This window comes from Lacerta agilis, chromosome 2, assembly GCF_009819535.1.
Source record: "Lacerta agilis isolate rLacAgi1 chromosome 2, rLacAgi1.pri, whole genome shotgun sequence".
Taxonomy (NCBI): Eukaryota; Metazoa; Chordata; class Lepidosauria; order Squamata; family Lacertidae; genus Lacerta; species Lacerta agilis.
The window spans coordinates 15,518,276-15,524,783 of NC_046313.1; the positions used below are offsets into that span (position 1 = coordinate 15,518,276).

The window sequence follows — 6,508 nt, forward strand, 5'->3', positions numbered from 1 at the left end:
AGTAATGAAACATAAATGTGCAGCAATAAATGGCCGTTGGATATAGGGAGCATTTTTTTTTTTTAATAAGAATTTATTGACATTTTTCTTATTACAACAAAAACCCACACCCACACCAACATTAAAAAAGAAAATACAAATCACTTACTCACTAAAACAAACACAAACATTGCCAAGTTTTCTCCTTCTTCCTTAAGCTTCTTCTCAGAAAAAAAAAAATTTCTATTTCCGTATCTTGACACGACTTCCCCTGCCTTTTCACCATTGGTTTTACATCCAATCTATTTTTCTTAACCCCTTCTTTTAAAAATTAAACATACTTTTATATATAAAATGCAAAAATCATCTTACTTAACATGATCTACTATTCATCTTAAACTAGTCTTCTTGGTATTACCCCCATATGATCATACCTCATCCTAAATCCTCATCCATTATTCTTATCTTATTCTTAAACATTACTTATTCTTCTGTCCTGCAATCTGTTGCTAATCACATAAAACTTCAGATATCTCATTTAAAAAGCAAAAAATCTAATCAAGCTGCCGATCTTCACATTCCAATTTCAGATTACCATATCCAACCGTTTTAAATTTAATTTGTTACTTCACCCCACACCCCTTCTGTCCATTGTTTTCCTCCTAGTAATGCCAGAGCCCAGTTTCCAATTGTCTATTCTTTCCAAAAAGTCACAGAGGCAGACACAATTCAGCGCGCTCCTTGCGACGAACTTCAGAGTATCCATCTCACAAACTCCCGGCTGTTCCATTCCTCCAGACCATTCTTCTTGAAAATAGCTCAATTCTTTGTCCCATGCCCTCGAGCTCACACCTCGGGGGCTGGATATTGCAGAACTTATTACCGTCTTGGGTCTGCCACCCCCAAAGACGGAATCTTTTTTCTTTTGGAGCAGCCCTGTCTCTTCTTTCCATCTTCCTATCCACCCTCTCAGTTCGCAGCAGACGCATTCTTCCAAAGTGTCAAAATATTCAGTAGCCTCCTCTGCGGGAAATTCCTTTCTTATCAGGCCCCCACACAAGGCTTTTACTTTCCAGTAGAGAATCTCCAACCTCAGTTCCAGGAGTCTTTGTTCGTCCGTCAAAGTGGAATTCAAAACAAGCCTCCAAACAAAGCCCAACACGGTAGAAGGAGGGGTAGGAGTGAGTGTCATATTGCAGTTTCTGTCTTTATGTCCGGTTAGAACTTTTCGTCGCCATTTTCCATGAAATCAGTATGTAAGGACCGAGATTTTCAAATCGGGATATCTTTCACCCCTTTACTCCCCGAAGGGAAATTGTAACAGTCTCACTCTCCACAATTCCGATACTTTATATCCAATTAGTAGCAACAGTCATTCAAGCTGGTTAGCTTCTTCCGCCCAAAGGGAAAAGAACAGGCTGCCTTTCTTCTTCCCCCGGATCGTTCCATACAGTAAAGTATTTAGTCCAATCTCATACTTACGACCTCCGGGTTCTTCAGAACCTATCATCACAGGTAGAACCACAACGCTCATCTCGGGATTTGTCGCCGCATTTACATCCCGGTTGGGGCATATCCCCTATGGCCCGGCTCCGTGGTCCCTTCACCCCCACCCCCCCTTTACAGGGGGAGCGGGGGAAGGGTTCGGAGCACAACGGGCACCGCCGGGGAGCCCAGGGCGCGGGACGCTCTTCCCGCGCCCCAACCGGAGCCCCGCTTTGCGGTTGCGGGGCTCCTAACCCCCGGGATGGATCGGGCGCCTCGCAGCCGAAGCAGCCCCGACCACCCGCTATGGCGTCGCCAGCCGGAAGTCGGATATAGGGAGCATTTTTATCCCCATCCCCTACTCACAATGAGAGGGTTTTTTTGTTCTGAACTAAGAAGCGTTTCCTAATTCTCCAATCAAATTCTCCAATTACTTCCCGTCAAAGTTAGCGTGCATGTTACGGAAATTATGGGGGGGGGGTCACCTAAGCAAAGTCTCCTCCTGAGTAAATTCATTGGGGTATGGAGTGCTGCCCTTAAGGGAACCCATCTCTCTGCCATGATCCAGTAGGCGAGAGACCACATACACAGGGAAATGCCTCAGCAGGTAATCTCTGGGTGCTTCAGGAAGCCACTGGGCTAATATCCCTCAACTGGAATCCCATTGTTCTCTCCCAGATAAGTGCTCAAGATATCCTTGCCAATACTTAACACCCATTCAGATTGGCCCAGGGCTCCATTTCCCCCATATGTTAATTTTGTTTTTCCTATATGTTAATCATGTATAACCCTCCCTTTCGTGATGTGGTGATGATGTTTTAGTGATGTAGTAATGATGTTTCCAAACAGTATTCTGGGATATGGTAGGAGTCTTTAAAAGTTCTTGTAACACTGCTTTCGGTGTGCAGTTTGACTGTAACCTATTGCGCAATAAACACTGTCTTGTCCTTGCTCCAGTGGCTGGACTTCTTTTATTTAACTCCGCAGAAACCAGTGGGCTTATCCCCAAGGACCAGGTGCCTGGGCAGCTCCACACCTAGGATTTTCCGTTTCAGTGCAAAAGGATTGCAGCCTATCAATGGGCCAGGGAAATCCTGTGAGCCCTCACGGCTGTAAAGAGACTTACACTTCAAGGCTTATCATCCCCCATTTGCCACTCAGTGATTGGAAGATCTCACTGTTTTCTGTATTTGAATGGGTATCTTCGAATCGTCAATCTCACTTCAATATCTGTTCAATGAAAACATGAACTGCTTAGATTAATGTATATGTTTAAATCGGGATTGATGGCTTATTTTATTTATTTATTTATTTGTTGTTGCTGTTGTTGTTATTTATTAAATTTATATGCCGCTCTTCACAGTAAGATCTCAGGGTGGTTCACAGAATAAAAAAATGTGGTTATATTTGCAAAATAAAAATATTACAATAATTTATAAAAAAATGCACCAGTGTAGATACTGTACTTTTCTGTCTATAAGACGCCCCCATGTTTAAGATGCCCCCTACTTTGGGGGAGTGAAATTTCAGAAAATGGGGGGGGGGGTGAAAAAAAAAAGTTGAGCTGTTTTGGGAGAGGATTGCCCAGAGTTCTTGAGCTTTTGGGGGGAGGATTACCAAGGGTTATTGAGCTTTTTTTTGGGGGGGGTGCCGAAAATCGCTCATCCACATGTGTCAAAAAAGCCGCCTCCCGTCTGTCCCCTCGCCGGCAGAAGCTGCAAATCACCTGCCCAATTGCCGCAGCTTCGGCCAATCAACACCACCCATTGACGCAGCAACCTATAACATGCACAATAGCTGCTGGCAGCCATGGCAGCAGCCAATCAAACTTCTACCCTATGCACTACCCATGTATAAGATGACCCCCACTTTTTAGCATGATTTTAAAGGGGGGGAAACCCTAGTCTTATACATGGAAAAGTACGGTACTTTGTGTTTTGTAGTTTTAGCAGTAGAAATACGTGCCACAACAAGAGACTATTTGCTGCTGTGTGAGAAGCAGGGCCGGATTAAGCCCGTTAGAGGGTCTAAGCACTGAAAGGATTGTGGTGCTCCTCCATATGTAAGAAGGTAAGAAGTTAAGCAGTCAAAGGGGTAGTGTGCAGACTCATTGCTGCTATTATTGCAGAATGATTTTACGCGATAGATGAGGATTGTATTCAGCAGCAAGTACAAGTTCGGGACCCATCATCATTCTATTTATTTTGAAAGTGAGTTCATATACCGGTAATTCACTCCTCTACTCAGACGGGTAAAGTTCATGTACAACCATTTCGTTTTAGTACAACAGGAATTTTAAATTAAAATCCAATAAAGAAATGCTTAATCTGGGACAAGTTCCCTTTAAGTACAAGATTACTTAACTCCCCAAGCTGATGAGACAGAGTGTTATCACGCACAAGAGCGAGATAACAAACAGTATATATAAGATAAGCTTGACATTAAGGTGTTTTGGGAAATTCCACCCCTACCATTCAGTATAAAGGAATTTTTTTTTAAAGAAATGAGGAAGGGATAAAGGGCAGATCTTCTTCTCCACCCTGCAACCTTCCTAAAGGCCTTCCTAAAGGGTAGGAATAGTGAACTTGTGGTCCTCCAGATGTGTTTGGACTCCCATCAGCCTCAGCCACCATGACAGATGACCAGGAATTATAGGATTTAGAGTCCAACAACATCTGGAAGACCACAGGTCCACCATTTTTGGATTAGGGGCTTGCTGCCAAGCATAACTGGACGTAGGGATGGGAAACTTAGTCAGTTCCAATTCTTCTAGATTCTAATTTTTACAACCTTAATTTCAGTTCTTCACATTTCCACATCAGTTTGAAGTTGTTGTTGTTGTTGTTGTTGTTTAAAAAAAAGTCCTCCTGAAATTTCATCAGCATTTTAGTGCAAATTTCTCTGAATATAAACATTTTTGTATGCAATTTTGCCCAAAGTACATATTTTTGCAAGGCTTTTCCCTTTTGTGTGTGTTGCTTTCATCAATATAGACACTTTCATGCATGCTTTACCTTAGTACAAGCATTTTGGTAAACATAACTCGGCTTTCTTAGTTGGAGAACTACATTTCAAAATTTGGTGAAGTTGGTTTTGAAGGATGGTTGTTTTATCAGTTTGGAAAATGTGGATTAAGTTGGTTCGCCTTTAAATGCCAATTGAATTTCTCCTCCATCCCTCATTGAACTAGATTAGGGGTGTCCAACAGCTCGATTTGCTATAGCCTAAGAGCCACTGGCCCCGCCCCCTCTCCCTGACCTCCATTTTCTCATGATTGCTGAAATGGAAGACAGAGTTTTCGCTGTGATGCAGATTCTTCCCATACCGATCTCTTCCCCTTTACTCTAGTCTAACATCTTCCCCTTAATAACAGAGCTTTCTTTCCTAAACAAAAGCTCAACAACTTTGGCATGAGCTCCCCAAAAAGTGGTAGACCACTGCCAGTCTCTCTCCCCCCCCCCATGAGTAGATCGCAGTCTCTTGGGAGTTGGATGTCCCTGAACTAGATCAACCAATGGTCTGTTCAAAGTAGCTTCTCTCTCTCTCTCTCTCTCTCTCTCTCTCTTCTTTTCCATTTTTTTTCTGGGGAAATATGTATTAAATTCAGCGCTTGAAGCTACCCAGAATAATTATATTGCAAATAATTAATTTGGGATAGTTGCATGCGTGTTATTACCTGAGACAAATTACAAAGCTCGGTTCAGTTTGCATTTTATTCTAATGGGAGGCAAATAATGACTGTTAAAGTTCCCAAAGGTGTGAATCCACAAAGTCGCAAGGTAGCACTCTGCCCGGCCTCTTGCTTGCATGCTTCAGGATCAGTAATAACAATGATGGATATGCTTCTGAAGCAGTCATACAGCTTCACAAAAGTGCAGCAAATGTTGAATCACTGCAGCGAGAGAATATGAGTTTCCTTGGAAATGTCCACGCTTTCAAAAGGATGTTTGCCAGGGAACAGATTGATCTAGCGTTGTCTAATTCTACATTTGAACCTGTCATTCCTTTTCTATCAGGTACCACTCAGCAGTGAATATTAAATGGCGAAAATATGGAAGAGTTCTTTCAAAGGGCAGAATACATTGATAATGTCATATGTTAGAACCTATAAACCGTGCCAGTATAAATACTTGAAAGGCTGTCAGCTTCTGTGGATAAAATTTGATGTTTCAAGTCAATACATCTCTCTCTAAAAGTCGACCCTCCTGTTTCAGAAGAATTATGATAGCTCAGCATCTCCTATCAAGTTTCTCTTTTCAGTCAAAGTGGATTTTGTGTGAGACAAAGGTGGGTGTTACTTTGCTTCTTCGGAGGCACGCTTGTGAACATGTATTGCTAAAATCGCTCCCAGGTTTCAGCATTACAGCCTTAAATTATTATGCAGCCATATTTTCTGGATATGCAAATTTCTGAGCTGAACATTGGAAGCTGCCTTAGACTGAATCACCCCATTGGTCCATCTAGCTCAGAGTTTTCTGCACTGACTGGCAGCACCTGTCCAGGATTTCAGATAGGGGGTATTCTCAGCTCTATCTGGAGATGCCAGGAATTGAACCTGGGACCTTCTGCAGGCAAAGTAGATGCTCTACCACTGAGCTACACTCCTTCCCCAAAGATAATTTGATGCCAAGTTGATGCTAAAGCCTGGCTAGCTTTCTGGTGCCAAGCAAAGTCCTCTCAGGTACTCTAGATGGTCGGTGCTTTTGATAATCAACTTACTCTGTGTTAAGCTACAGGTGGGTAGCCATGCTGGTCTGCCATAGTCGAAACAAAATAGAAAATTCTTTCCAGTAGCACCTTAGAGACCAACTGAGTTTGTTCTTGGTATGAGCTTTCGTGTGCATGCACACTTCTTCAGATACTTCTGTGTTAAGCTGTTGTTTTTTAAATGCATTTTGTTACCCTTATATACCAGTACTCTAGCAAACGTGGAGGTGGGATTTCAAGGTTTTTTGCGGGGGCAGTATGGAATTCCTCAAATGGTTTGGGATGGGGACTAGGGATGGGGAAGAAGTCTGATTCAGTAGGCATTTAAAGTTGGCAT

The 6,508-nt window shown here is 42.5% G+C and overlaps 1 non-coding gene across 1 annotated transcript; it reads right to left on the reverse strand.

Annotated features, from left to right (window-relative positions):
• Window positions 1-5,998: 5,998 nt before the first annotated feature.
• TRNAA-UGC lies at window positions 5,999-6,069 on the reverse strand. Its single transcript has one exon. It is a non-coding gene; the product is annotated as a tRNA-Ala (tRNA).
• Between the last annotated feature and the right edge of the window lie 439 nt (window positions 6,070-6,508).